This window comes from Colius striatus, chromosome 9 (genome assembly GCF_028858725.1).
Source record: "Colius striatus isolate bColStr4 chromosome 9, bColStr4.1.hap1, whole genome shotgun sequence".
In the NCBI taxonomy this organism is placed as follows: domain Eukaryota; kingdom Metazoa; phylum Chordata; class Aves; order Coliiformes; family Coliidae; genus Colius; species Colius striatus.
Genome location: NC_084767.1, coordinates 22693488 through 22715476, shown reverse-complemented (window position 1 = coordinate 22715476; position 21989 = coordinate 22693488). Strand labels below are relative to the sequence as shown.

General features: G+C 48.5%; 1 protein-coding gene across 1 annotated transcript in view; it reads left to right on the top strand.

The window, feature by feature from the left end:
* The first annotated feature begins 4812 nt into the window (after nt 1-4812).
* The window catches only part of SH3BP4 (SH3 domain binding protein 4), a 35216-nt gene continuing 18039 nt past the window's right edge, over nt 4813-21989 (top strand). The window contains exon 1 of the mRNA XM_062002331.1: nt 4813-4898. The gene's annotated coding sequence lies outside the window, so the exon portion shown is untranslated. The remainder of the gene's footprint in view (nt 4899-21989) is intronic.

Genomic DNA, 21989 nt, shown 5'->3' with positions numbered 1-21989 from the left:
ATGGCAGGGGCAGGAATGGTGCTCAAGGCTCCTGCAAAACTGAGAGTAGAGGTGGCAGGGTGGAAAGATGCTGGAGATTTTACCTCAAGGACTGGAGAAGGTGAAAGACCAGTCCCTGGGCCTCTCTTATCTCCCACTTCTGCTGCTTCTCTTTCTTTTTTTTCGGTCTGTCAGTTGATGTCAGACAAAGAAACTAAAAGCACCTCCAGAAGCCCTGTTATTTGCTTTATGCACTTCCTCATCAGGCTTAAAAACCAGAATTCCTGTTATTAGTAGGAAACAATCGTTACCTGGCCATGTGTTTACTGTCACCTTACAAACACCATCCACAAGGGCTGAGCAGTCTGCACAGTCGTCACAGGAGATTTGCAGCACCCGTATCCTGCAACTTCCCTTCCCCTTTGGCACCAAAAGCCCCAGAATTTTGAAGGGTGGAGGTACCTGCTGCAGTGCAATGGTTACTCCAGTGAATGTGTCTGGGGGATGCTGTGCCTGGAGTCTCAAAGAAAAGCAAAACTAGAGGCCAGATTTGCAAACACAGCATAAGAAAATCCTGGGTTTGCCTTCAGCCTTTGCAATGGATAGAGACCTTGTATAATGGCTGAGGAAGAAAGATAACAAAATCCTCTGGACTCTAGCTACAAAAAGAAATTGGGTAAATGCATTTTGAAGCAGAGACCGGTGTTAGAGTAGTAAATCTGCCCTGCTTTCATTACAGCCCAGCATAACTTAATTCAGAAAATAAAGCATAAAAAAAAATCCATTTGGGGCATTTAGCAGTTCCAAATGTACTGAGATTTATTTATTAGAAACTTTTGTGGGTAGTTGGTTTTGAAATGAGAAAGTTAGATGTATAAAATAAACCTCGCCTGAATCATTTATTTACTTTATTCCGGTCATAAAACCCAAGTACCCTGACCAAGTACAGTTCAAATGCCTGTAAGTGCTGCCTGTGTCAGTGCTGCTCCAGAGCCTGCCTTGTTCCCTGCAAAGGCATGCAGATAAACACAGAGCTGTTGCTTCCCAGGAAGATAGCAATAGTTTTGCCACCTGCTTCCATAGGAGAAGATTTGTCTTGGTATAACACAAACCAAGATGGACATTGAAACCTGTGAGCTATCCCAGTCCCTCATCATTAACCATCACTGCTGTAATTAATTCACAGCAAGGGAAGATTGGCCTGAAAGAGTTCACTCCAGGGAGTTTACTAGGCTTGCTGTACTAATGAAGCATTATTAAACATACCTTGGTAGCCAAGCACTCTCTTCCCCAGCTCTGGAAAGCAATTTATAGCAGAATACAGGCAAAGGGATTTGCTGGACTCCTACCAAAATTGCAGGATCATGGAAAAAAAGCACTCCCTCCAGCTCATAGCAACAGGCTGCAACAAACCCAGGCTGCAATGGGAGCTCAGACACTCCCTCTGAGAGCTGGGATTTTTATTAGATTTCATTTGGCAAGTAGATTTTATTAGGCTTAGATTTGGGAACACCTGTATCTGCAAGGTTTGGGGAGCTCAAGTTTAGCAGTTGAGCCAGCACTCACACACAAGAGGATCTTTCTGTGTCTTTAGCCCTGGCAAAGGGTTTGGTGCTCATCCAACCTGTGTGCTTTTGCAGGGCAACTTGTTTCAGTATTTTGGGCAGAGAGGAACATCATGAGGTTCAACAAGGGTAAATGCAGAGTTGTGCACCTGCGGAGGAACAACTCCATGCGCTAGTACAGGCTGGGGGTGACCTGCTGTAGAGTAGCTCTGCAGAAAGGGAGCTGGGAGTTCTGGTTGATAATAAACTAACCATGAGCCAGCAATGTGCCCTCGTGGCCAAGGCCAATGGCATCCTGGGATGCATCAAGAAGAGTGTGGCCAGCAGGTTGAGGGAGGTTCTCCTCCCCCTCTCCTGTGTCCTTCTGAGATCTCATCTGGAGTCCTGTGTCCAGTTCTGGACTCTCCAGCTCAAGAGGGACAGGGAACTGCTGGAGAGAGTCCAGCGCAGGTCCTTATGAGGAAAGGCTGCAGGACCTGGGGCTGTTCAGCTTGGAGAAGAGAAGACTGAGGGGGGACCTCATTAATATTTACAAGTATTTAAAAGGTACATGTCAAGAGGATGAGGCAATGCTTTTTTTTTTTTTTTTTCTGTAGTGTCCAGTGATAGGACATGGAGTAATGGACAAAAGCTGGAAAACAAGAAGTTCCACTTCGGGAAAATATTCTTTACTGGAAGGGTGATGGAGCACTGGCACTGGCTGCCTGGTCAGCTTGTGAGAGTATTCTTCTCTGGAGGTTTTCAAAATCTGCCTGGATGTGTTTCTGTGTGACTTCATGTAGGTGAAGCTGCTTTAGCAGGGGCGTTGGACTAGATGATCTTTAGAGGTTCCTTCCAACCCCTACCATTCTGTGATTTCTGTGATTTTCCTCCAAGACAAGCAGATGCCCAGCATCTCTGCAATTATCAAAGGTGGCATCAGAGCAAAGATGATTCCTTTGCTTTCCAAAAGAGACGGATACACTCACATATCTGAGTCACAGGTACGTCTCCTGGACCAGCCCGTCTCCTAAGCACTACTTAAGCAAATGAGATAATTACCACTCAGTTTTGTGTAAGTGCTTGAGGAACATCATAGGCGAATGGACAGAGAAAGTCTTGAAATTAAATTTAACATGGAATTAAATATTGATGAATATGAAGCAAGACGAACTCCTGGTGCTGTATGAAAGCCTCAGCTTGTTTCACTGGCTCACTGGCTTGTTTCCTCACACGGGAAACAGGTGTGACCCCCATCCAAACGTGAGATGGCTCTGTTGCTGCACTGGCATGCCCAGCTCTCTCTCAGTTCTCTGCAGTCATGCTGGGAGTGGAGAGGACATGGCAGAAGAAGGCAGCATGCAGTCACGAGAACAGGAGGAGAGGGACAGAAGGAGGGCAGAGAGGCAGGCTGTGACTGCTTGCTGGAAGGATGCTGGGGAGCATTTTCTTCCCTACCCATGGATTTTGCTACCTGTCACATACAGCATCCACTCTGTGACTAAATACCCCAAGCCCCTTATTGCTCCAAGTTTGTTTCTGGGTGTTGCAAGATACTTATTGGAAAACAGAGAGGGGGGTGACATGCAGGATGCGATGGTCATCCCTTCACTCTGGGGTCCGCCAGACCTTCCCCACCTGAAATGTGCCTAACATGTCGGGGGAAACCAGCCCCCAGGATGGACAGCGAGTCATCCCTGACATGGACTTAATTAATGTCAGAGCAAAGCAGGACATAATTTTGTGAAACAGCTGGCTGGTGTGAGAAGCTGTTTCAACAGCAAGATTTGATACTTTAGTATTTCTAATATGGAAACACTTAATGAGACAGGTCATAGTGGACTTTATGGTATCAGAAAGATAGGAAATCCAACAAAGGATGTAAGAGGGAAATAAATTGTCAGCTTAAATAATGCTGTTAAAAGAATTTTGCACAACAGGTGCAGAAGCGGAGAGACGAAAACACTGTGGTTTGGGTGCCTCAGGCCTGGTGCAGACAAGAGTAGCATCCAGGTATCTGCGTGGCACCCCAGGAGCAGCACCCACCCCAGCTGCACCTGGCTGCTGTCAGCAGCCTGGCATCAGTAGGTATCACCTGAACCCTTTCCACCAACCATGCAAAACAAAAACACTCCAGGGCAATTTGAGAACTGAGCTACTTGGTGGCAAGGAGCTTGCCTTTGATAAACCCCAGATCTCCCAAAACAAAGCTCCCATGGGTGCTTTGAAGTGGTTACAGGGCTCACTCTGTTTGCACCCACTAAAGGAAAATGAGGAAAGGGCTGCATGAGGCCAAGGAGCGCTGGCTGCCACCCAGGATTTGTCTTGGCCGTGCAAGGACTCATAGGCACCCTGGCTGCCTACCCTGGTTTACCTCATCCTGGTGTAAACCCTGTCTCCTTCTGCAGCACTGGAAATTTGGACACAGGAGGAGCCAACACCAGGAAGAGGAAATTGAATCATTGGGTCCTGTTTAAACACAATAAACAACAAAGATGAGGTAGGAACAGCAGCAGCTCACATAGCAGAGGCCCTTCTGAGAACAAGACCCACTTGCCCCAATATTTCTTGTTCAGCTGCTTTTCCCAGGGGTGTTCCAAAACAAGTTGGCCTCCATGATGGTCTCTGTGGCTACTATCTCTGGTGACACATTGCAGCCATCCCTGGCCTGTTGTGCTTCTTGCTTTTTGTACCTCATTTCCTAACCTTGCTAGGCAGTGCAATCCCTGGGGTGAGATGCTCAGCAGCACTGGGTTGGGACGCCCAGTTCACCCGTGGGGTTTTAAGGGGCAGAAAGACTTTAGTGTTGGCTAGCATGGAGTCAGAGTTGTTGCAAGCTTTGAACCTGCCTTCTTGAACTACACAAATTTGCTGCAGAGCTTTGCAGTAAATACTCAACGCAGGCTATACCAGGTGCCTTCACTATACAAAACCACATGAGAACGCCAAGACAAGCGATAAACCGCAAACGGCAGACACTGTGCCACAGAACCCCTTGCACGAGGGTCAGCGGCCTGTCCCACAGGGAAGCGATGCATAGGCAAGCGGCTCTCCTGTACCCGAGTCCCCGCACAAGGCCCGTGCGCACGGCCACGCCGCAGGAGGGCCGAGGCCGCCGCTCGCACGCCCGCGCCCGCCCGCTCCGCACGCCGCGCGCCGCCCGCCCCGCCGCCCCGCGCCCCGCGCCCGGCCTGCACGCGCCCCCGGCCCCGCGGACGCTCGTGGCCGCCGCGGTGGCCCCGCCCCCTGACGTCAGCGCCGGCGCGGGGCGGGCGGCGCGCGGGCCGTGCCCGGCGGGGACGCGCCAGCCGAAGGGGCGAGCGGACGGGTTCGGGCTCGGTCCCGCGCCCGGCGCCGGCTCCGGTCTCGGTGCGGGTGAGTGCCGCGGCGGCGGGGAAGGGGGCGACGGCCGCAGGAGCGGCTCCTCCGGCCACGCGCGGCCCCTCCGGGGGGGCTCCCAGTGCTGCCCTGCCGCCGGGTAAAACTTTGTGGCCGCAGCGGCGCCGGGCGGGCGAGCGGCGGGAGTCGGATGACCACCCTCCCCCTCCTCGGCTGGGAGGCGGCGGCCGGGATGGGCCTGTGCTCCGTGCCTGCGGCTGCTCCGTCCAGACGGCGTGGGGGCGCGGGGCGCCGGGGCCGGGCGTGGGGCGCGGGGCGTGAAAGCGTGCGCAGAAGCGTGTGCGTGGTCTGGGTGCGTGTGCCGTGTGTGGTGCCGTGACAGCTAAGTGTGCAACGTCGCGCAAGCCTGTGTGGTGCCCTGCAAGTGTGTGTGCATATGCATCGCCTCGCCGGCCGCCTGCGGTGCTGTGTGCACCGTGGAAGAGTGACACACGATGTGCAGCTCCGTTGCAGTGGCTGGCAGCCTGGGGTCTGGGGCCGTCTGCCCCACTCCTGCTGCCCCATGGGTCTGTCTGCTGCCACAAACTTTTGCTGGCGTCCCGAGCATCATGTGCCTTCAGGGAGCATGCCCATCTGGCCACCCTTGAGCCCTGCCGACTGCACTGCACTGGGGTTGGTGGGGCTGGCTGTGAGCCTGGCCCCAGCAGCCTGTCTGGTGTCCAACTGGCACTGCCAGGACAGGGTGGAGATGATGGGGGCCAAGTCTCAGGCTGTGTACCCGCTGGGGAGCCCTAGGCAGCCAGGGAGGCACAGGGTCTTTGTGCCCAGTGCCAGGCCTGGGCAGTCTCTGGGAACGATGTGTGAGCATTTTGTTGTGCATCTGGTCTGTGAACTCACAGTGATGCCTTCCCGCTGAGGCTGGAGGAGGCCAGGACGGTGTTTCTTACCTCATTGGCCCTTCCCCGGGAGTCTGGGACCTTTTTGTTACAGCATTGCACTGTGCCAGGCATTTATTTTCTGTGAAGGTTTGCCTAGTTGGCACTTGCTGATGTCACGGACTCAAAGGCCTTTTTTGCCTCTTGCTGTCTGCCGTGGAGGTTTGTTTTGCAAGGCAGGGCGAGTTGCTCACAGGACACTGCTCAGCAAGAGAGGTGGACTCGTGTGTTGTGGGGAGGCATGAATCAGTGGTGATTTGTTACAGCCTTAGACTTAGGTACTGGGGCACCCATTTCAGGTTTTTTGTGATCCCTGGCAGTAAAGCTGTTCAGGAGTAAACACCTTGGCCAGGGAGGCAGCTCAGTGGTACTTGCCCTCTGAGCAACTTTGGTACAAATGCAGACAGAAGGCAACCATGCTGTGGTTCTGAGCCTCTGCTTTAGGTAAGGCACATTGCATCGAAGTCTGTTATGGACCCAGATATGTCGAAGGATGTGACACAAGAACATGCAAATGCATCCGTGCTTTGGCAGGAGAGATGGGGAGGAATCATATCTAGTAATGCCTATCACCTCCCCTCCAGCCTGCTCCTCCTGCTAATGTTACCTGAGACTTGGAATGATTAAGTTACAGCAGTTTAACCAGCACAGTGGCAGCTTGAGTAGAAGTCAGAGGAGGGGATGCAGGTTGTGTTGACGTCTGTGATTAGATGGCGAAATATCCCCCTCCATTCTGGAAGGACTCATCCTTTTTATTCCTAGTGGCTAACTGAAGCACTGGGATGCTTAGATTTGCTTGAACAAAGAAAAAAAAACCCCTCTTACCCTAATACTGAGAATAACGTCCTCCTGTGATGTCTTGTAGCTCTGAATATTTGCATCTTGTCCTGGCTCGTGCTTCTGTGTGGTGGTGTTGGTACTGGGCCCTGCATGGGTGCCTTTATGCAACATCTCTGGTAGCACCTTTTCTCTCCTTTTTCTCTCAGCTTTTCTGGTGGTCCTCTGGCTTGCCAGGGGTTGCTGTGCTCTTCCTGAGTTTTAACCCCTGTCTGTGATCAGCAAGAAGATGCAGTCCACAATGTTTGCTGGTCCCCCATGCCACCAACATCCAGCCTCTGCTAAAGATGCTCTTCATGGGTGGGGGTTTTTTTGCTGGCAAAGATGCCAGCTTTCCATATAAGTATTTCCAAAATAACTCGGGTCAGGCCACGGAAGAGAGTGTGCTTTTGAAAAACAGCAACGTTGTTACTTTTAACAAAATAAAGTCTTAGCAGTGTGGTGCTGGGTGGAGTGATTACAGCCTCTGCTTGCCTCTGAGCTTGACATCCTAATTATGTTTTCATTTCAATGAGAGGAAAATGATTGTGAAGCAAAATATTTATTTTAGCCTGGTGAAGTTGTTCAGAAGAGTTTGTAGCCATGCTAAGGAGGTGGTTTAGACACTGCATTTTTAAAAATGAAAAAGTAGCAAAAGCCTCTCTACATGAAAGGAGCTCGGATCTGTAGAGCTTAGGATGTGAAGGGGAATTTGAATCCTCTTTATTCCTCTTGTTTTCAAGAGGTCAGAAAGTTGCATCGCCATGTGGTTTGGTGGGTGGATTTCTGACGGCAGCTTCAAACAGAAATGAATGCAAATGACCTCACCTGGAGTCTCTTAACCTGCCTTTTGGTAGGTTACCTACCTGTTTGGTACCTGCCTTTTCTCTCCTTTCCAAGATTCATTCTGAAAACTCCTGAGATTTGCAGTCTGCCCCAGGGGCTACCTGGGACATGCTCAGGAGGTGGGAAGCGTTTCCAGCCAGGTGGAGGGTTGATCTCCCTGCAAGGGATGTGCTTGAGGTTGAGAGGGCTGGCTGTGATGCTGCTGGACCAAGGGTGGTCCGCACTGGGTGTTTGTGCACCCAGAGTTATCACAGACTGATGTCTGTGATACTGGAGGGCTTCCCCTGAGAAGAGGGCAGGGCACCTCTTGAAAGTTGGCTGTAGATGGTAACTCTCAGAGGAGTTTTGTAGCCAAATGTTGCCATCTGTAGTGACCGGCAACAAGCCAGATTTGAAAGAGGGTAATCAACTTGCTTGAAAATATACCTGTGCTGAGTAAGTGGAATATATACTTTGCAATATATACAATGAAATGTTCTTCAGTGCTTCACCCTTGTAAGGCCTTTGATTTGGTTTGCTCTTCAAAGTTTCTTGTTTGAGATCTCCTGGAGGTGGTGGGACTGGGGCCAGTGTCAGGTTTTATGGGTGGCTTCGGTAGTGTCCTGGGCATGTCACCTTGAATGCCAAAAGAATAGCTTGCTCCTTGTTTTGTGGTAGTACCGCATGCCTGGTGCCAGGCTGGCAGAACCATTGGAGGGGATTTAATCTAGACGTACGTGTGTGCTGGTTTTGACTTGATAAGCAGAAAATGAGTCCTCCGTTGTTTCATGCAGGACCTGAATTCTGGTATCGGAGTGTGTTCCTGGTCCCTGCGTGAGCAGAGGATGCTTTGCTTTTACTTACTTCTGGCGAGTGCAGTGTGAACAATCTCAGCATTAACACTGCCACAGGGCCAAGATTTGGGCATAGGGCTGTCATTGTTAAAGGACATCGAAAGCACCATGCCAGCCTTGACAGGGGCAGGAAGCATGTGGACCTCTTGGAGCTGGCACGGAGGAAATCCTGCTGCTGATGTGCCTTGTAAGCAAAGCCCACAGGGGAGCAGTGGCAGGAGGTTTGCATCTCCCTAAGATGATGGGTCCAGTTTCTCTCGCTAAAGGACCTGAAAGGTTGGTATGGGAATGCAGGGAGAGCCTTGCTTCTGATTTACAAAGCTGTAGGGTTTACTAAATTCACAAGTGTGAATTGCAGCCTGAGCTCACTTTGTGGCCATAAGTAATGTTTGTTTTTTTAAGAAATAAAGAAGAAAGCACTTGCAGGACCTGTAACTTTGGCAGCTGGAAGCCAGTCCTCCAGTGGGCACCTACCTGTCCTGACAAACCCCTTTCCCGTCAGAGCAAAGGCTTGGCTTTCTAAAGAAGCCAAGAGACTTGCTCCTGGCAGGTCGGATGGTTGTGTCTGGTTTTCCTTTAATGCTCAGGTGATATCCCAGTTCCAGGAACATCACAATTGTACACAGAGCCACACTGAGGGATAATTTTTTCAGATACCTATGACATCGCTCCCCTCCCATCATCCTGATTTTAGGCTGAGTTCCTGAATTTCTCCCAGTGCTCCTTGGCGTCTAGTGATTTTAGTGTATTTCTGCTTGCTTGGCTCGTGAAGAAAAAGTGTGGGAGTATGGAGAGGGATATGTACCAGTGGCTCACAGCAGCAGGGAAATGAAGAAACACATGAAGTTCCTTTGCTGTTCAGGGCAGTTTGCAGGTCTGTCAGGCAGCCGTGCTCCCTCCCCTCCATGTGTTCACAGAGTCATCGGGGGAAAAGTCGGTTTTTGACAGGTCAAAGATGTGACTGTAAAACTTCCAATTCTCTTTCATCCTGTCCTTGAGTTCACTTTTTTTTTCCCTCTGCTGGGAAGGTTGACGTTTTGTTTGGATTGTGTGTTCTTTGAAGAAGTCACCTGTGTCCCACAGGCAGTGTCTGCTGTCTTTAATCCCACTTTTTGGTGGAAACCTAGCACTGTGTGGGCTGGCAGGTCCGCAGCTCCTCCATTATGAACCACTATGCCAATCCCTCCCCCGCACCCAAATATTTCTATTTTTAACCTGCTGATTTCATTTGAATGTTTGATGCCGAGAGGTAGTCATTCCCCTCTGGTTTATCAACAGGCTGCTGGGGAGCATAATGTCCTCATTACTGCTAGAAGGAATTGCAAGTCCTAAGGCTAAGTGTTCCTGCGTGTTGCTACGTGAATAGGTGCTCTTACTCTGCCTGGAAGAGGTGTTGCTTCAGACACATCAGTGGGAAGGTGGTGCCCATTGCACCCTGTTCTCTGCTTTGCCAACAAATGCTTGGATGGCACACGTCATCTGCCTGTGCAGGATGATGGATGTAGCCTCAGACCTGTACATACTAAAATACAAAGGTGGAAGGTGGCTGAGTCACTTTTTAAAAAAAGTCTCTCCTGTGGTCCTTTGTCATCCAGCTGCTTTTGCACAAATTAAAGAGACGGTAACATGTGCCTGGTTTGCAATCCTGTTAAATGATGGGGAGAAAGCTGCAATAACAATATTAAGAAAATAATTATGTGAAAGCCTTTCCTTTATATAGTTCTCTGCAGACTCTTAAGTTGCCTCCTTTGCCTCCCAGTCAGGAAGGTTGCTCTGGGGAGCATCCTGTCATCTTCAAGAGCAGAGATCACTGCTACAAAGCAAACCCAGATGTTTTCTACCTGACTCCAGGAAACACCCTTTCAATGCAGCAAAGAAACATAGCTGTGATATGTAGTCGGTAGGCTGGGTTGCTCATCCTGTACTGCAAACAAGTACTGTGCAGAGGTATTGCTTCCCTTTCCCCTACTTTCTCTCGGTGGGTAAATCCAACAGCCATCCTCCTCGCTTTGTGCCTGACTGCACTGCCTGTGTAAAGTGGTTTAGGTCATCTTTCAGAGGGGAAGGTGTTTGCATGGTGTGTGGCCTTGTTTGAATGCTGTTTCCTTAGAAACAGAAAAGGCTTTTTTTGGAATGGAACAATGATGTGTCCCTGGCTTGGTCAGTGGAAGAGCAAGGCGGGCAATGTTCTGTAGTTGCTGTGGCTGTTAGCTTTCCAGCGAGCTTGGTGAGGGCTTTGTAGGGTTCATTGCCAGCTGTGATGGTCCTCTGTGATGGTGGCCTGCAGCACGTTTTGCCCAGGACTGTCAGCAAACTGATCGGGCTTGAGGAGGGAGCGTGAGCAGTGTTATGTCGAGTTAGGGGGGTTGAATTTGGAATAAGTCCAGGGATGGCTTCACGTGGGCTTCTGGGCTGCAGGTTGGTGCCAGTGCAGACATGGCTTCAGAAAGTGCTGAGGCTGACTGGACCATCTCTTGGTTTGTTTGGTGCAATGGAAGAAGATGCTGGAGTTGTTCATCCAGAAGACATCTGTATCACATAAAGGGTGGAGGAAGGGAGCAAAAAGAGCAGGAATTTGAGTAACCAATGTGGTGGTTACACAGGGAGTTGAGACCAAAGTCTCTCAGGTCTTGCATGCCTCCAGGAGTAAAAATAATCTGTTTGAGCTTGGGTCATGCCTTTGTGGGAGCCTTTTTAACTTCCATCACCTCTGTTCGCATCCCTCCCCAGAGCAGCCGCGGGGGATGCTGGGTTCCTCGGCGCAAGGACTACTGCAGCTATAATTAAACAAAGAGGAACTTTTAAATATTTTTGTAACTGATCCAGCTTCCTGAAAATGGCAGCTAGCTGAAGGGAGGGGGGAAAAAAAACAAGCCTTTGCCTGGCCGGAAAAAGCCTCCTCACCTCTGTGGCATTTCCTTGCTTTCTTTGCCAGCCTCCCTCCCCAGCCCCTCACATCCTGGCCGCTGCATTGAAAACCTGCCATCAGATTAGCTGTGCTGGGGTGGAGTTGTTCTCTGCCTTCATGAGAAGTGTTTCCCAGCTGGCAATGTATGTGCAAACTGAGCCTTGGAATCGCTCATCTCTCTCCCTTAAGCATCATGCATCCTGCCCCAAACTCCTCCATGCTTTCCCCCCCCTGCCTGCTCATGAAAAATATCACTAGTATTTTTTTCTCTGCATGTGGCTGTGTCTCTGGTGCAGTTTGAGCTATTATAGTCTGTTAGAAAGTGCAAAAATATTTCCTAATACAAGTGGCTTGGGAACAACTTTGGTAATTAATTGGGTTTGGAGTTAGGAAAAAAGGAGATGGGGGCATGCCTTTTGCAAAAAGAGAGGGGGTGCATCCCACAGATTTTCTCAAGCGCGGGTTCTTCCCTGCCTATGAATGCTGTTGGCTGCGGGTTTATTGGAGCAGCATCCAGTCGATGGAGTAAGTGGAGCAGTACCTCTGTAGGCATTCATCTCATGTTTACTCAAACAGGGAAGGACAAGTAAGTTTTTCTGTGAAAGGTAACAAAAGCATGGAGTCCCCAGCAATGGAGTGGGTTGGCTTTTAAGTGCTTTGTTGTAATGGGTTTTTTAATACCAACCTCCTGGGTTCCTTTCCAGCACTTTGTGGCAGCAGCCCTTGTCAGGGAGCAGACAGGCAGCAGACACAAAGCGAACCTTTCTTGTGGCCCTTGCAAGCGTTTTGCTTGGCTATCTCCGCGCAAGGGCTGCAGACAAAGTATTTATTGTCAATGAGAGATGGCAATTACCTTGTCAGCAAAACAGATAACTCGTGATGCTGGCTCTGGCCTTGACCAGTGTGTCATCCTAGGAGTTATGGGCAGTGTTGCTTGCTTCCCAAAGCTTATTATGTCTGCTCTGTGCTGAACCAAGGGAAAGGGTTGCTCAGAGTATGAGACATCAGGAGAGTGGTTCTCTTCCCATACATCCACTATAGCCTTGCCTGAGTCTAAGATAAGCCTGGCTTAAGTTAAGAATCTTAGCTCTGCTGGGCACATGAAGTTTGTCCAGCTCAGCCTGATGGTGAAAAATAAATGAAGGTTTTGGTTGGTTTTTTGTTTTGTTTTTTTTTTTCCAAGCTGCTTGGAGTCAACAAACTGCTGAGGAACAGCTCAGTGCCATCAGTAAGTGCTTCCAAGTAATTTTCCCCTGCTGCTCCTGAGGTATGGCCCTTCCTCCCTAGAGAGAGCTGAAGCCCCTCTGGAGCTACTAAAAAATGCTCTAATTAACTCCATTAGCCAGACGGTCCATCTGGGCTCCTGCAGCACCTGTTGAGATCCCATGAAAGAAGGTCACTCTCTATCACAGCAGGGGGACTGAGGGGCCACACACCCACTCATTCCAGTCCCAGAGGGGTGTGCTGTGGTTGTCCAGCATGTCCCTGCGCTTGGACCAGCAGGGAGTGGGAGACAATTTTCCAGCATGTGTGTAAAAATTGTGGGTTGAGATTAAGCAAGGCTCTAAAATGCTTTTAGGTGAGCAGGGCTTGCTTTTTTTTGTTCCTCTGCCTGATCTGTAGCACCTTGCCTGGTGCTTCTCCAGCTCCTGCTCTACCTATTAGTAGGAGCTATTAAACTTTTCAGCAAATCCAGGTTGCAGAACATGACCGGGTAAGGAAACAAGAAAAAAAAAAAAGCTTTAGCTGAGCAAGCTGCTGGAGCAGAGGAATGCAAGGCCCTGCAGGGGGGATTTGGGGAGGGTGAGCATTTAACTCCTTGTGCAGTTGCCCTGCAGTGGGGGTGACCTTTCCCTCCCAGCTTTACCTCTGTGTGTCTACCCCTTTTTTAAACCCTTGCCTTACAGGCATCCTTGGGAAAGGCTGCTTGCCATCCTGTTTTTGTTTTTGCTACTACTCAGCTGTGATGATAATGATTAGGGATGACTGTTCTGAAGGAGAGAAGTAATGCTGCTGGGAACTGAAATACTGAGCGTTGGTGTTGCTTGGGTTCACACAGCAATGACGTCTGAGCACTGAACCCTGGACTCTGTGCGTGCTGCCCGTGCCTCCAAAATGGGCTCTAAAATCACTTTAGAAGTCCGCTTAGCAGGGTGAAGAGGGAATAAATCCCTGTGTCTGGACTGTCCTGCAGTCAGGCAGGATAAAAGGAATAAAAATATTACCAGTTTGGCCTGACTTTTAAGGGATTGTGACCAGAAGACAGTGATGTCAGCACTGCATCAGATGGTCACCATTCTTGCAGGAAAAAGAGGAGGCCTTTTGCTTTGGGAAAGGGCAGGTAGTTCCTGGCTTAAGGCAGCTTTAAGGCAATTCGGCTTGTGAAAGCAGGACACAGAGTGGGGGGCCTCCCTGTGGGGAGGCTGGCAGGCAGAGGGGATGCTGCTCATACTGTCAGGATGCTTGTATGCAGAGCATCTTCCTTCTGGCCCATGTTTAAGATGGGTCCCGCCTGAGGAGGTCCCAGCTCATCCACACATCCTAATCAGTGCAAGAGGCAGGGGAGTCTGAGCTTCAGTCTGATTCCTTTCTCATGTGGATGGAATACATGGGAACCCAGAGTACTGAGGCTCAACTGTTAAAATTCCTACATAGCGCTGCAAATACTTCTTCCTCCACTTTATGTTTAAATATAAAATCCTCACCCCTCCCCCCTTCTTTCACAAAAGAGAAATAAAAATGTGAGTAATGTCAGAGAAATCTGGGATGAGGCCCAGGAAACAATCGGATATCCGGTTAAGCACATCTCTGACTTCTGAACTGAAAGCTTCCAAATGACTAATGCGGCAGAGGAGACAGCAGATTTCGAAGGAGTAAGTTTTAATGTTGGTGCTCAGCTTTATCTCTCTTCAAACTTCAGTCTGCAAAACTTGGAAATAACTTGTTTTTATCACCTCAATATATTTGTTTTATTCTGAAGTACTAACATGGTGTTAGTTGTCCTGTTGAAAATGAAGCGGGCACTAGTAAGCCTTGAATTGAAAAAAAAAGTTATAACATTGCCATTGTCTTGTGAATGCACATGATGTGTTTTGGTTGATAGTCTTTACATGGAAGCAAATAACATATAAATGTTATTTACTGTGATTGTGAATGAAGAAAAGCTGAATTCAGTGTAAAAGTGGAGAGCTGGAGGGCTAAAAATGCTGGTAGATGTTACCTTTGTTAATAGTGGGTGGCGGTGGCCATCTCTCTTTTGGTTTTCTCTCCCCTTTCTAGACACTGCCAAAAAACCCTCTTTCTTTCCTGTTGATCAGGTACTTAAGTTATTCTTGTAAATAGAAATTTGTCCTAATGCATCAGCTGTACCTAGGATTTCACTTTTTTTATGTGTCACTTCAAGCAAATTTTAATTTAAGAAAAAAACCAAACCAGAGTCCATCTGCATTGGTTTGATATTTAGGCTCTCTTTTGCCTTCAAGAGTATGTCTAATTCTGTCCTGAACCCAGCCCTTTATTAGCAAAGTTCTGCATCAGCTGGTTGAGCTGGAGAGCATCCCTCACCTCCTGGAAAGCTCTTGCTGCCTTCTCTGCTTCTCCTTGCAGAGCTGCCCCTTCACTGGCACCAAGATCTACCACACTTTTGGATGCAAGTAACACTGACATATGTAAAAGGGAGATTTTCTCCTACAGGAGAGAAAATCTAGGGGTTTGCTGTGAAAGATGCTGAGAACAGGAGATGGTGTCCACGTGAGTTGATAAGGGTGGCCATGAGTGGTACCCTGGGATGCTGCTTATAGCTGGAATTGTCTTCTCTACCCAAGAGGCTGCTGCTTGTAGATCCCAACCCATGCCATAGCTGTGGAGCCAAAATTAAAATACACACATCACTGTGGTTATCAAAGCAGCCTTAAAGCAGAGCTAGGAGTGAGTTTGAAATTACTTTCCATATAAATCCATAAGCAGAGCAGGTTCTTGGCTGTGTATGGCCAATGTTCATCTGCCCCAAGGCATCTGTCCCTGAATACACGTGGGGCTTTTCAGCTGGATCGTAGCCCTCACTTTCTAAAATGAGACATTCTTCTAGAGACAGCAGATGAGCTTTGGGCTTTTCTTGCTGCCAGCAACAGCTTTGTCTTTTTTCCTCTCATATTAAGTGGGTTTATGTTGGCATAAGACAAACCCATACCATGGCTGATAACACCTCACCCCTAATTCAAGCTGCAACAATCTGAAATTAATTTGATTTCTTATCCCAGAAAGCACAGTGAGGATGAGTGGAGCACCTGTCTCTCAGACTCACACCGGGAGGCTCCGAGGTTCCTTGGTGCCTTGTGTCTTTGGGCTTGAGAAGCCTCACCTGGGGCTGTCTTCTTGGGAAACAGAAGAGAGGGCGTAACTTTGGAAATATTCCTTCCACGGTGGCTCAGAATTGCCCATTTTTTAGGGTATGCTCTTGCAATGATGCATCACCATGGCTAGATGCACACATGGGAGGGTGTTTTGTGTTCGCAAGAAATGCAATACAGAAAGCTATGGAAACCATCACTGCACAACCACAAAAGCTCTGCTTTAAGCAGGGAAAATATTCTTCCACTACTTTAAGATGTCTGTCAGGTGTCAGTTTAATTTTGCTTGTTGACTAACACCGAAAAGACCATGTTTGGGATTTGACCCCGCTTTGTCTGGTAATGAGAGCCATTTGGAGTTACGGCAAGATTTCACCCAGTTTGTGTAAATGACACTTTCTGTGCCCAAGCGTCTTCCCCCAAAATGGCTGACCCTTTTTGTTGAGAATTACATCCCAGCACAGAGGAGCAGCATGTCCTTGACATTGCACATGATGGAGGCTGCAGAGAATGGATTTGGGCTTTTATTTCATACCACATTAATTTTGAGAGCGCCCAGACAATGGCCTCATGCATTTTTAACTGATGTAAAACTAAACAGTTCAAAGTGCATAACTTTGTTTGCAGATAAACACTTCCAATAAACACTCAGGTCTTCAAATGATGAAATTGGTTTCTTATCAGCCATCTGACCCAAGATGATAGGATTGAGCAGCTTTTTATCTGGCAAGACTGAAACAATGAACTCTGAAATACAGACAGATGGGGGAGTGGTGATGGGAGGGTTTTCCCTTCACAGCACTGTTGATGTTATCTAAAGTGCTTGCAGCCACTGCTTGGATTGTATCTGGCATCCCTCATTCCCAGGTTGCGTTCTCTTGTAGTTAATTTGCAGGTTGCATGAAGCCTCTGTGGAGCTGATGGGCTTTAATTTCAGGGGTAACTAATTAAACAAACAGGTATGATGTTTGCTCTTGCATTGCATAAACACTGACCTGTTTTGCTTTATCTCAAACGCTCTCCTGGCTGGCAGGTATGGGTGTCTGAACCTGGAAAGCTGATTCCCACCTGGGAACAAGCTCTAAATTACAGCAAGAACTTTTCTGCTGAGAGCTTCCTGGAATTAGCCATGTGGTCTTTTGTGCTGGTGTAATGAGTTTGGTGTTAAAAGTATGCTCAGAATCAAAGGAGGAGCGCTTTCTGGGATGAGTCTGCAACTCGCTGTCCTCACATACTTGTCCCTGCTGCATGGCTCCTGAGTGGCATTGTCACCTGAGAGGTTACTCCCTCAGGATTGTACTACACCCAGATAAATTGCAATCATTCCAGCTTGGGTTTGTGGACCATGGATTGGGTCAAAAGTAGAGCATTCCACAGAATGAGCAACCCCCAGTCCAATTTAACCCCAGCTGTTCCTTTCCTGTGAGAATACCATGAGATCCAGCAAACAGTTGAGCTGTGTAAACCCAGATATCATGGAGAAGTTGATTTGGAAATGTTTACCAAAAACAAGTGCTTAAAAAAGCCACTGTTTTGAGGAAATTCACTGCAATGTACTGACTGTGTTTGTTTCTGCCTAACTTGAGCTTGTGATGGTTTCTGGCTTCTATGCACCATTTTTACCGTAGCTGAAGGTATCATGTATTCAATCAACAGATCAGTACTATGACTAATCAGAAAGGTGTGTAAGAACATCATATCAAGAGTAAGGTTTTACACATGCGTATCACTTGTGCGAGTTCTTCAGTTTGATGATTCAAAGAGTTTTTATTCATTAGCGAGAGACTCTGGTTGATGAGTGGTGGCTGCTCGGTGTATGTGGGCACACTTAGGCAGCCGGCTGGAACAAAACTTGTTTTCTTCCTTAAATGAACCTCCTGACTGATGTCAGGAGCAAGTCCAGCAGTCGTGGAGGCTGTGGCCATTTCATAGCTACCTGCTTGCATTTTGGGTGACCTGTAAGTGACCACTTCAGCTGTTGGCTGTGCTCTTGGCCTTGTGAAGGAGTTTGGAGGAGCTGCAAGGGCTTGGAGTTGAAGAAGATGCTTTCTTGGGCTCCAGTTCCCTCCAAAGGTTGTAAACTTAAGTTTGTAGCTTTTGTGTTTAATCCTTTGGATACTATTTTGAATTTTCTTGGGTTTTTTGGTTTCCGTGGGGACTTGGCTGGAACAAACTCATTTCCCTGGCAGAGGAGGGCCCATCTGCAGCTCTCTTAAGAAACCAAACTCTTTGGGACTGTCCTAGCTGTATTAGGAACTGGTTTTGCTCTTGGAAGAGCATTGAGCAGACAGTAAGGAGAGAGTGGATCAGGACTGAACTCTGTCTCTTCTGATATGAAGGCTGGTGGACACAGGTACTGGTGAGAGCCAGCATGGGAGGTGGGTTTTCCACCACACAGGCAGAAGACCTGTGGAGCTCCTTACTGAAGGATGTTGTGGAAGTAAAAAGTTTATGTAGATTCAAGCAAAGACTAAATCCTCCCTTGGGCAAGAGGTCCACTGGAGGTTCAAAATTGGGCAGAGTATCTCTATTGAAATACTCAGTCATGTTACTTCTTGAGATGTTTGGGCAGACTCTACTTTTCTTTTTATGGGTTTTGTAGAATGGAGAAATCTGTTCTTAGGGCATGCCAGGAGGTGCCCTGGTTTCTGTGCTGGGGTTTCAGCAACACTGGCTGCACCAGGTACTGTGCCACAGTAGACATGCCTCTGCCTTATTTTGTTCGGGTTGCGAGAGGGGATGACGGGTTTTGCAACCCACGGTAGCCTTGAAACCGTGGAAGCAGGTACAACTGTGTTTACTTCCCTGCCGTATTATCAGGACTTACGTGCGTGTAATGATTTTATTGCTGGCAAGCATTGCTGTCAGATAGCGGGACCTGGGCTCTCTGCCCGGGAGCACCATCTTTATGGCCTTACAAATCTTGTGAGGGTTCCTGCTTTGTACAGCACTGCTAGCACCTTCCTACACTTACAGGCTTTTTAAACCTTGTCACCATTTTCAGTGATTTTGAGAAACACTTTAAAGTTGCGGTGGGTGCTCAAGGGTGATGCCTACATCTCCAGGAACCTCCTGTGCCTCGCAGTCTGTGCTTCTGTACAGCTCTCTGCTTGATGCCAAGACATCCAACTTTGCTTACCATGAGCATCTCTCAGGCCAGGGCAGCCTAGCCCAGTCTCACTGGTTTCTGCAGTGCTTTCTTCTGAGTCAATGGCTATATGGGACATGGGAGACCAAAATCAGTAGGTGGGTGCTGGGCTGGAGCCTGTGTTTGGCAGCAGCAGGAGGTCCTGCAGGGAAAACTCTTCCCCGAATACACCAATCTATATTTAGGTCACTTGCAAGTCAGTGCTGGAGATGGATATCCAATGGGACTCATGCTCCAAAGTTGTTGCTCTAAAAGGAAACTTTCCTGTCCTTCCTGCTTCCCTTGTGAAGGGTGACATTACCACTGTGGAGACTGTAACCAGGTGCTAGCAGACACTGACAATGTGTGAATAATTACTTTTTTTCCCTTGTTTGTTCTCCCTTCTACCTCTGCCCCATCAAACTTGCTGTGTTTGGCTTGCCCTCACCTGGCAGAGGGCTCAACCAGCAGGAGCAGAGCCAAGTTTAGGCTGGTGAACAGGATTTTTCTGTAGGGCCTGGCAGGGACTGGAGAGGATGGCGTAGCATGGGGCTATGCTCTCCAGCAGCTCCGTTGCCACTGTAATGCCAGGCAGGGATGCATCGCTGCCACTTCCCACACATGGTGGAGATCAGGGCCAAAACAAACCCCTGGAACACAAGAGTACCATGGGAGGGATGGGAGATCTCAGTATTTCCACGGGTCCCTTGTTTGCTAGAAAAGGGATTGAGATGACATGTCTTATGTTCTGGTACATCAGAAGCTCCAAGGCTTCTTCTGGGGTGTGCATGTGTTTTCTTTTGTCTTAAGGGGAGATTTACCTTGGGGTGGGTGGTGGGTTGGGTTTTTTTTTGAAGGTTGAAAGCATTGGCTTTGCAAACACAAGTGGTGAAGTATTAGGAGATAAGAGAAATGTGACAGGGTCAGGAATCACTAAGGTATGCAACATATGCAAAATGCTTGGGCCAGGCTTCTAGAGAGGAAGAAACCCCAATAGCAGCCAGTTCTCCCAACTTACCTTCACCAACAAGGCCCAACTGTCTTACAGAGAGGTCAGGATCTCAAAGAGTGAGATGATTTGTCTCAAGGACAAAGGAGAGGGAAGAGGAGATGTCCTGTTCTCTCTCTTAACCAAAACTTCTTGTGTCCTGATGTCGCATGCTACCACCAGGTGTTTGGAGACCCTTGTAGGTGTCCAATGGCCAGAAGACATCTCCCTGTGCTGCAGGGCATGTTCATGGTGTGCCACAGTAGTCCTGGTGAGCAGACTGGTGGATGGGGCAGATAGCAGGTAGGACATCACCTGATGGGGGTAAGTGATGAGATTGTAAAAGTCAAGGTGGTCTTTCCTAGTGCTGCATGTGCTCTGAGAGGACCTCAGGTGATGTTGCCCTTGCAATTGTGTGCAGCAAGTGATGGTTACACTACACGGCCACTCATGGAAGTGGGAAGTCAGCTATGAGCCCATCCATCTGAGACACACCTCAGAGAACTGCAAGAGCGTCAGTCAGCCTGCCTGGCCATCTCAGGCAGCAAGAGGCCACTAGCAGTTTCAAAAACTGTCTCAGTCTTGTAGGAGGCTGCAGAGCCTAGTTAGGTCTGTGTTGATGACATCAGTTTAGAGGATATTGTGTTTTTCACGTGTGCTGCAACAGGTGCTGATACAAGTGTGGAAGGAACAGGCAAATCTCTACGTCATCAGATTATTTTCTGCAGGATCAAAGTGTGTTGACCAATGTAAGCTCAATGGTCAGGGTTGTATTGTAGCATAGTCACAAGGAAACTCTTGAAGGGGACAATCTACAGGGCAAAACCAAGTTCCAAAATTAGACTGTTTGGTAAAATTTGGCAATTTTAGACAAAAAAACCCCAAACAAACAAAAATAGCCTCTTTTAGAGACCACTGCACATGGCAATGACAAAACCTCGTTTGTGTTGATGCTTCCAGACACATCTTCTCGTGCTCCCTCTGCAGGCTGACAGTCAGTCATCAGCTCCTTCAGGGCTGGGCTGTCTCCTCTGCATGTTTCCTGAGTTTCCAGGAGTCTTTTGTGGTACTGCTTCTGTTGTCTGGAGTTTAAACCTCAAGTTTTGTAACTAATAAAAGCAACGTATTCAGTAAATTCATTGTGTAGGGTGTACTCTGTTGGTAGCACTCTGGCTCAGGGAGATGAATCTCTAGCTACAAAAAGTTAAATTCACTTGTATTTAAGCAAAGTTGACTGTTTTTAAAAGAAACTTCCAAAACTACTCCTGTGTTTCTAGGAGAGCTGGAGGAGCTTGAATTTGGAGAAGGAAAATAGAAATTAAAAGCCATTAGCAGCAAGGGCCTGGAGTTGGTCTTGACTTTAGTGGGGGAAGAGGATGAGTGAGTGATTGAAAGCTCTTTCTTCTCACCTTTCAGTTTGTAGCCAAGCGTAGGTGAAATATTTCTCCTGGACCTGTAACACAGGCTTAGTGCTTTGAGAACAAGCAAGCAGGTATGGTAGTTATTTGTAGGTTAACCCATCTTGTGTCATAGTGGCTGGCTCCTGTTTCTGATGCTTCCAATGCACATGTGCATGCTCTGGTGGGACAGACTTTGCAGTTCCCTGGCTTGGCTAAGGGCCGGCTGGGAGGCTGCAATGGGTGGGGATGTGTACCAGTCCTCCGCACCTACCTTTGCTGGTGCCAGATTGCCTTGTACTGCCCCAGCTTTGGCTGCATGTAGAAGGGCTTGGCTCCATCTCCAGCCCCAATAGTCCATGGTACCGTCTAGCCCTGCCAGTCTTCCTGGGTCTTATCAGCCCAAATTCTTGGCAGTCAGGGGTTTTCCATCATTGAGGCTTTTGGAGGGGTCTTCTCCCACCTATGCTGGACTGCAGTCAGTGCATGTTAGAGACAACCTCCCCTTGGCCAGCAGCAGATCCTGCTTCCCACCCTCAAGGTTTGCACATTTAGGTGTTCCTGCAGTTTTACTGCATTTCTTTGCTTGCAGATGTGGGGTTTAATGCTATCGGTGAGTATTTTTCCTGGGTTTGCTTTTCTCTGCTGACCCCATTCAGCATGGCTGGATGCCCATACTGTGTCTTTGATTAACAGCTCCGTGTCTGGGCAGAGGTGGGACTGTAATCCCACCAGGACCAGCTTGGTGTGATGGATGGAGCTGGAGAGAACTGGGGAGGAGGGGGGTCTCAGGGTCCCCCTGGGTCTGCAGGGCCAGGAGGGGAAAGCCTGCACTTGGGCTTCTGCACTAAGACAGACCAGACAGTTTGCAGAAGTTGTTTTTAACTTTTTCTGTGCCTGTCCTGTGTGCCGCGAAATGCTGCTGTTA